The sequence below is a fragment of the Leopardus geoffroyi genome, chromosome B1 (genome assembly GCF_018350155.1).
Source record: "Leopardus geoffroyi isolate Oge1 chromosome B1, O.geoffroyi_Oge1_pat1.0, whole genome shotgun sequence".
Lineage (NCBI taxonomy): Eukaryota > Metazoa > Chordata > Mammalia > Carnivora > Felidae > Leopardus > Leopardus geoffroyi.
In genome coordinates this window covers 148,751,655-148,760,615 of record NC_059327.1, presented here as the reverse complement: position 1 = coordinate 148,760,615, position 8,961 = coordinate 148,751,655, and positions in this window count along the sequence as shown.

Here is an 8,961-nt window from a genome sequence, read left to right as displayed (position 1 = left end):
GTATTCCTATTTTTGAAAAAAAAACTTCTTAAAATCAATATATCAATGGTAACAGTTTTCTCTTAATCAACTATAGCATTAGCCCAAAAAAATGGGTAAATTTGTGTCTATCCATACTTTGCCATAGAAGCTGCCATAAAATGTGAAGTCATAAATAAAATTTTTTGTCACAAGACAATATAAGTTGGATACAATAGAATAGATAGAAAGATAGATAGATAGATAGATAGATAGATAGATAGATGATACATCTCAAAGGATTTAACATTTGTGTCAGTTATGGAAAAACCAAGTTCAGAGGCTTTTAGTTAACCAAGTATATATTCCCCTTCATAGAAATGAAATGCACATAGCAAAGAGTTTGCAAACTTTATTATAGAACAACATGTCCTGATCATCAGCTTCCATAAATCTCATAATGAGCATTCTAGAAACAAATCCCTGAAAGAGGAAAAGGTAGCAGGTGGTGATGAAAATAAACTCTCCTGCAGTAAATGACAAAACAACATCCAACAAGATTCTACTTGCACAATGAGCCTTTCATTGTGTCACAATGGCAACCTTTGTCCCCATAGGTCAATTATCAGGAAATAAGAAAAATTCTCTTTGGACAAAGATTACATTTCTCCACTCCAAGTTAAAAGTGTTCATGGCTAACCCCTGAACATCAATGAGGGAAATTCTGCCATGACCCACTAGCTGGCTACAAATCAAGGTCAGCCTAATGAGCCTCTCAGCATGACTTGAACAGGGAAACTGCTGTCTGCCTTGGTCATTTTCAAGGATCAGAGCTTCCTCAAACATTAAATATTCATCCTTTGGTATTAAAGTCAGTGATCATTCTTTGGTATTAAAGTCAGTGATCCCATTTAAAACTATGCGAGGGAGAGCAAGAAGACTAGACTGTCCTCAATATAACTTGGTAAATTAATTTTATAGCAATTGTTTCACAATCTTACAGCTGACAGATTGGAGGTGATTGCATGACTGAGGAAAGACAGTCAAAGAAAACCAAGATAGAGGAAAATGAAGAAGGTAGGAAATCAAAGCCCTGAAGAGGGGCCAAAGGCAAAGCTTGGCTGCTCTGAAGTTTGGGAAGGCCAACTTTCTGGTTTACTGTCTTTCCTCTGTTTTCTTTGTTTAGGCTCTGGTATATGTCCTTAACTCTCAGATTGGAAGTTTTATTTTATTCACTTCAAATTATATCACTGTAACTCCCTGGAGGGAGAAAAACGAAGAAACTATCATTTACTTTTAACTACTGTATTTGTGAAGCAAATGTATTCTATTAAAATTAATCAGCTAGTCCCCCAGGGGATTTGGGCAACATCATTCTTGGTCCTGACACTTTTGATTGTGGTGACTAGGGAGATAATTTCTCAAAGAGAGTGTCAATCAAATCTCCATTTTATTTTGTAATCTAATGTTGGTTTATGGGAATAGGATTCACAAGAACATTGTCTCCCAAAGTGTGTATCTTGAAGCATGAATCTTACCAGATGGACTCAAATTAAATATTCACCCTCAAACTCAAAATATCTCTTGAAAATTTATAGCTAACATATATAACATTCTTGAAAATGCCAGTTTAATACATCTTTTGCTTAACTATGCTCCCCAAACTAAGCTGACCTTATTATAGCATGTTTACCATCTCATCTAAAATAGATGATAAAATTAGTGTGCCCCTGAGCACACTATTATTTTAAAATGTAATCAGCTGTAGAGACACTACTTATCACATTCACATGGAGTTTATATACCAACTATTGAAAAAGGCTTTTATGGAAAAGTAAACAAAAAGCTGAGTTTATCTCCATTATTCTCCTTGAGAAGAAGACTCACATTTCCCCATGTAATCTTTCATATTTCATTCATTCACTAAAAACTCAATATTCATTTTGTGTCAAAAATTGTGCTAAATGCTAGAGATTTGGACAAAAGGATTTTTTTTTCTTCTTTAAGTAGCTTATAGTCTAGTGAGAATAGAGTAACATGTATACAATTTCAATAAATGTAATAAGTGTTCCAATAAAGTATTCACAGAGGCTTTTTGGGAGGAGAGGGATTTGTTTGTTTTTAAAGCAGAAGGGTAGGGGTGCCTGGGTGGCTCAGTCGGTTAAGTGTCCAACTCTTGGTTTCAGCTCAGGTCATGATCTCACGGCTCATGTGTTCAAGCCCCACATTGGGCTCTACACTGACAGAACGGAGCCTGCTTGAGAATCTCACTCTCCCTCTCTCTCTGGCCCTTCTCTGCTCATGCACACTCTCTCTATCTCAAACTAAATAAATAAACCTTTAAAGTATAAGGGAAACTAGATTGACTTACACAAATTAGGAAAGGTCCCACAGGTGACTTGGAGCTGAACCTTAATGGATAAAAAACAGTAATTGACAAGTAAGTACAAATTAAATGTTTGAACAGAAGTCTACTGAATGGATAAACTCTGTACCCAAATGAGTATTTTTAATGACATTTAGCTTCATTGGGCAAAGTAAAAAAGAACAAAAGATGGGACTAAAATAATTTATAACCTGTTTCTAATGGATAAAAAGTGAATATATAAAGTTCTCTTAACCTTAGGGATAACCTCTGATCTGAGAAACAAAAGAGAAGGTGGTAAATATCTTACTATGTTCTTGTTCAGTACATAACATTTCTGTTAATTTTTCATATAGATATAGAGAACAAATATCACCTGATGAGTCATCTCCTTATGTAAATGACTAAGACATCCAGGAGGCAGTATTTCTCCAGAATTCTATGTGAATTCAATAATACCTTGCAGAGTTATTCCTGTGGATAAACTTATGGCTGAAGTTTGGTCAAACCAAGGCAGATGAAAGAAATTAGCTGCAATAAAATAAGGTGAAAGTAAGGCACCATCAGCTGAAGGACTCCTCCCTCCAACAGCTTAAGATGCATATTACTTCTCTCATCTATCCAAGACTTCAGTAGGGGAAGGAAATACAACCAGGATATCTAGCAGCAATCACTCCAAGTGAGAGCCCAGTGAGAGCCCAGCTCCACCGAAAATCAAAGGGAAGTCGGTTTTAATGCTTTTACGGGAAAATCCCAGAAAACCTATTTCTTATCCACTAGCTCTTCAGTGAAGGAAATCCGAATCCCAGGGATCACAGAGAATATGCCTGTCCACTTCTGGAGTTCTTCATGAACAGATTCTGATTTCATCCAGAAGAAAGTAGTGAATCCCAAACTTTCAAGTGTATAAAAAACTATTTAAGTGCTTATTTCTTTTTTTTTTTTAACTTTCTAAGTTTACTTTTATTTATTTTTTGAGAGAGAAAGAGCAAGCGGGGGAGGGGCAGAGAGAGAGGGAGACAGAATCCCAAGTACAGACAGAGCCTGATGGAGGGCTCAAACTCATGAACATGAGATTTTGACCCAAGCGGAAGTCAAGAGTTGGATGCTTAACCAACCAAGCCACCCAGCCACCCCTAGGTGCATATTTCTTGTGCAGATCTCCAGGGACACTACTCCCCTGAAACTTATGGCTCAGAAGTGTGCAGTGACATAATAATTTGCAACTTAAACAAGTATCCAGATAATTTGTGCAACAAACATTTGAATGTCTAAAATTCGTTTGACATAATTCTATGCAGTGGGGAACTTAGATTCTAGTGAAAGAAGACAGAGAATAGTAAATGGACATATATAAATTTTGAAAATCATTTCATAGTGTAATATGTTATGGAAAAAATAAGATAAAATAATAGAATAATGATGGAAAGAAAGGGCTATTTAGAAAATGTGGCAAGAAACATCTCTGATATAAAGAAGACACTATTTAAGGAGAATTGGGGTAAGAATATTTCAGAGACTATGAACACAAGTAAAAAGTGATTTGGGAAAGAGTATGGCACCTTCTAGAAACAGAAAGTTTATTGAGGCTGGCACAGAGTGAGAGAAAAAGTGGTGGAATATAAGATATGAGGGATAGAGAGATAATAAATTATAGAAATTAATAGGCTCTGAGACAATGCTTGGAATTTATTTTAAGTGCTAGAGGAGGTCATTGCAAGATTTTAAGCAGGAGAATAATCATATCAGGTATATGTTCAAAAAATAACATTTTTATAACTGTGTGAGGAATGTTTACAAGGTGACAAGAGTAAAAGTAGGGAGACCAGAAAGTACTGAGATGGTCAAGTGTGTGATGTCAGTAGCTGGGATTGACTGGAGCAATAAATGTTAAGACTAGAAAGTGCTGGCAGATTCCGGGTATATCGTCAAAGATAGGGCTTATAATTCTAATGGACTGTCGAGGATGGGGAAAAAAATGACTCACAGATTTTTGTCTGTATCTACAGAGAGCATCATAGTTTCATTTATTAAAGAGAGGAAACACTAGGAGAGTTGAGAAAAGAGATGTGTCTAAAAATCAAATATTCTGCTTTATTCATAAATGTGGGTTGTCCCCTTCACATACAAATGGGAATACTAACACAACTGCTAGATACATGAATATGTAGTTCAATGAAGTTAAGAGTATGTGTATCATATTTAAAGCTATAGGAATGGAGTAGGTCAACTATAATGATACAAAAGATAGAGAGGGGAAAAAAGGTAAAAGGGTGGTAAACCCAGGAAGAATCCATGAACGTTTTCCCAAATTGAGAGTTTGAGAAAAATAAGAGGAACCAAAAGAGAAATGAAGAGCAGCCAATGGTTTGAGAGGAAAAACCAAAAGAATAAATCATTACAAGTCAGAAAGACGAATCAGCATGCCAAAGGCTGCTGAGATTGATGAAGAGAAGGATCTAAACAGTAGCACTGGATTTGACCACATGGATGTCATAGTTGACCTGGATATTTTGAATGGTATGAGAGGAATAAAAGATCTATTGGAGTAAATAAAGAACAGAGTTACAGAAAGTGCTAGGATCATATTGGATCCTTTACAAAATTGATACATATTGGATCCTTTACAAAAATTGAAAGCTTTCTTGATTACTCCTTGTATTTCTTAATGTGTTATTATAGTGGATCCAGAAACTTTGGGATTCTAAAAGTTGCTAGAGCATAAATTTATATGTGCACTAATACTAAAGTCATAACAACTAGATGGGCTCTAGATGACATCAAATGTATTCTCAGGCCTCAAAGAGTCTCCTTATCTACATCCAACAGAAAGCGTTATCTCTTCATATGTTCTCTGCAAGCAGAGACCGTGACTGCCTACTATACTCTCCAAACATAGTGCCTTGGTTTTTTGGGGTTTTTAATTTTATAATTTTATTTATTTATTTTGAGAGAATGCAAGTGGCAGAGGGGCAGAGAGAGTAGGGGGGGAGAGAGACAGAGAGAGAGAATCCCAAGCAGGCTCCACATGGTCAGTGCAGAGCCTGACATGGGGTTTGAACCCACGAACCATGAGCTCATGACCTGAGCCGAAGTCAGATGCTCAACTGACTGAGCCACCCAGGTGCCCTATAGTGCCTTGTTTTGAATAAGAACTATATATTGTGCACAGTTTATTTAAATAAATTTTCTACAGGAGAGAAAAATCATGATATTCTGTTTTGTTAATGTTTAAAAAATTTAGGAGCATTTAATGCTACTTTCCCAGAATTTTCATGCATTGCAAAGGTTTCCAAAACATACAAGCTTCTGCATTAAAATGTTAATTTTATGATATCTTAAGAATTAATCGTGTAGAAAATTATGTTAGTTACTTACATTGCCACTACTGTCACAAACGTTGTACTTGAAGCACATGATACAGTATTGAGATCAGCCTGGTAATAATGAAGTAGCTGAGAAATAAAATGAGACAGAAAAAAAAAAACCCACATGCATGTGAGTACCACCAAAAGAAAAGAAAATAGAGATAAAGTACATATCAGATGTGAGAAATGCTAACAGAATAAGAAGTTGTTATGGATAAAAGCCTGCATTTGCGTCAATAATCATATCACTGATCACAAAATGATTATTTCATAGTGCTTGAAACCTGAACTTATGAACCCACAATAGCCTCTTACTCAGCTTCCCTGTGTTAATGGTTATACAGACACTGATTATCAGGACCTAAACAGAAAGAAGCTGTAGCTTGACTAAGAAGCCCTGTTGGTCTTCCTCCCATACTCTGGGGATGTTTCAGGAGTAGACTATGACCCCTAAAATGAATTTATGACTAGATTGAGGCTAGGGAACCAATTCCAGATAGCAAAATCTCTATGTTTTAAGATCTTGTTCATCACTATCCCAATTTCCTGAGAGATTTCATATCATGGGAGTTCTGATTTCCTTTTTATTTCTCTTTGAAAAACATCAAGGTATCTGAATAGCTCCAATGTAGAGTTCACCTAGTTCATCTATACCAGTCATTCAAAACTCTAGTTCTCTTAGATTCCTTAGGTCAATATATATATGGAGAATGTTGAGTGTCACTAGTATTCAAGTAAATGTTAGACTATGAGCTCCACAAGGGCAAGGATATTTGCCTGCTTTGGTTACTAATTTATCCCTAAGGCCTGGAACAGTACCTGGGCTAATTTAAGTACTCAACAAATAATATCCAGTTTTTCAAAAAAGTCAGATTAGTGTTTGAGGTGGATGGGTGACCCCACTGTAAAATGGTTTTCTCTTGGTATGGATAAAGATTCCTAGCATTCTCAGGGGAAATGTAATTACTGAAATATATTTTCCCACTAAAACAATGTTATTAAAAGTGTTCTGAGCCTTTGGTGAATAATAATAATAGTAATAATAAATAAATAAATAAATAAATAAATAAATAAATAAAGTTCTTGTAATTGTGAATTAAGTAAATAAAGGCTCAACTGAAAATAAATATCATTTTATGGCTCTAAACCAAGGACTGAGAAATTGCCATGTAGAAAGGAATACCTTCATAATTGGTCAATCCCCATTGACCAGTCCATAATCTTCCAACTATCACTTGACCCTCACAACCAAAGAAAAAAGGTGCGACTAAACAGACCATATAGAATGATTGGTCTTATTATTCTAGCAGCTTGTTTTAGCAGTTTTGAATCTCTGCCATTTTTCTTCAAACAGCAAAAGCCAACTATTCTGAGAAATGGAAAATCTCAATTCACTCTGTTCAAACTCAATAAGCATTCATTCTATGATTCAGAACATTGTTCCTAATTTTCTAAGGCATGAAATAGTTCTAAGAAAAAGACACGAATATAGGAATACTACAATGCTCACATTATTTCTCATATTCTGGCAGTCTTACACTGATTCCTGTAAATACTTCAGTCTTGCCAGGACCTCACAGCTAAAGTGAAGTCACAATTAACATTTTTCCCCAGAGAAGCATAAACAAAATAAAATATCCTTTTCTGAATTGGCTAGGCAAATTGTTTGGTTAGCTGTATTTTACCAAAATGGCCCCCATATTGGTGATTTTTTAAAACTTACTTTTATGTCAGAATGAGCTATCTCTGAGACAGAACAATTATCCTCAATTCAATAATTTAATTTTGTTTATACAGAGTCACCTATATTCCTGAAAACTAAAAATCTAAACTAAAATTTCATTCATAAGAGCTTAATCAATGAACAAATGTGTATTGAATGTACATGAGCTTAGTGAAAACTCTATTTTGTAGCTCAAATGCAAATGACTATTTTATATTGATTAAAATATTTCATATTTAGATTTAACTTTTAAAAATTTGCTCTTGGGTGTGCAATAAATGATCATCTTTCTAATTTTTAAAAATCAATAGTTTTGAAGAAGACCAAGTAGACTTAATAATATATGTAGTATCACTTGATATCCAGGTTCTTAAATTTAAAATCTTTAAAATACGACAGTGTTATGGGTAGCTATTTTTCATTTTTACAACAGCTTTAAATTCAAAGAGGTAGGATTAGTTAATTAAGAATGCAATTAATGTTTTTTAGAACTCTTCTGTTTACAAAACATACAAATTCATTCTTTAAAAAGTGTGAATAGTCTTTTTTCAAGCTTTATGAATGACACCTCTATTTCCCCTTCTGCATTTCACAAAGATTGACCCAAAGATGACCTGGCTGTCATCAAATCTTTCCTTTTTGTCATCTTCCTATTCGGCGAAATGTAGGGGGAAAATAAATCACATGTCACAAGCGACTAATACCCTTTAATAAGTCTTCAGTTATTTACCTTGGGTCTTCTCTACAGTTGAAAGGCCACCTCAACCTACTGCCAAGCAAGACCTGACAGACACAAGGAAAGGTAATCATACTGAAATATCCAGAGAGGCCGACTTCTTTTTACAATAGAAATAATACCACCAAAGTTATTTTAGAAGCACATATTCTTCCTTTTAGCTTTTATTGTTAAGTTTGAATATGTCTTGGCTTCATTTTGATATTAGTTTCTAACCTAAACCGTAGATTCTGAATGGTGTTATGATCCAATTTTCTTTTAACTTCACTTTGGGTTAAAGGCCAAGGTTTGATATGATAAACTACTAAAGACAATGTAAATTCTAAAGAAGATAGAGAGGTAAACCAAGAAACAGACTCTTAACTATAGAGAACAAATTTATGATTACAAGAGAGAAGGTGGGCAGGCAGGGAGATGGGTGAAATAGGTAATGGGGATTAAGGAGTGCACTTGTGATGAGCACTGGATGTTATATGTAAATGTTGAGTCACTATATTGTACACCTGAAACTAATATTACACTGTATGTTAACTAACTGGAATTTAAATAAAAACTTTTTAAAAAATCATTGAAACTTAGAAAAATAATAACCAAAATAAAAAAGAAAGTATTCAAGACAAAGAACCTACAGACAAATGTGAAGGAATAACTTCTCAGCAAGATGGACATGTAATAATAATCCCGATTGATCCCTTAATTAATTTCAAATATATTTATATCTAAAGGTCTTAATTTTATTTGTTATAGTATAACTATTGTTTTAAAACATGCCTTTTGTATTCCCATGAAAGCTAAATAATTCTGTCACAAA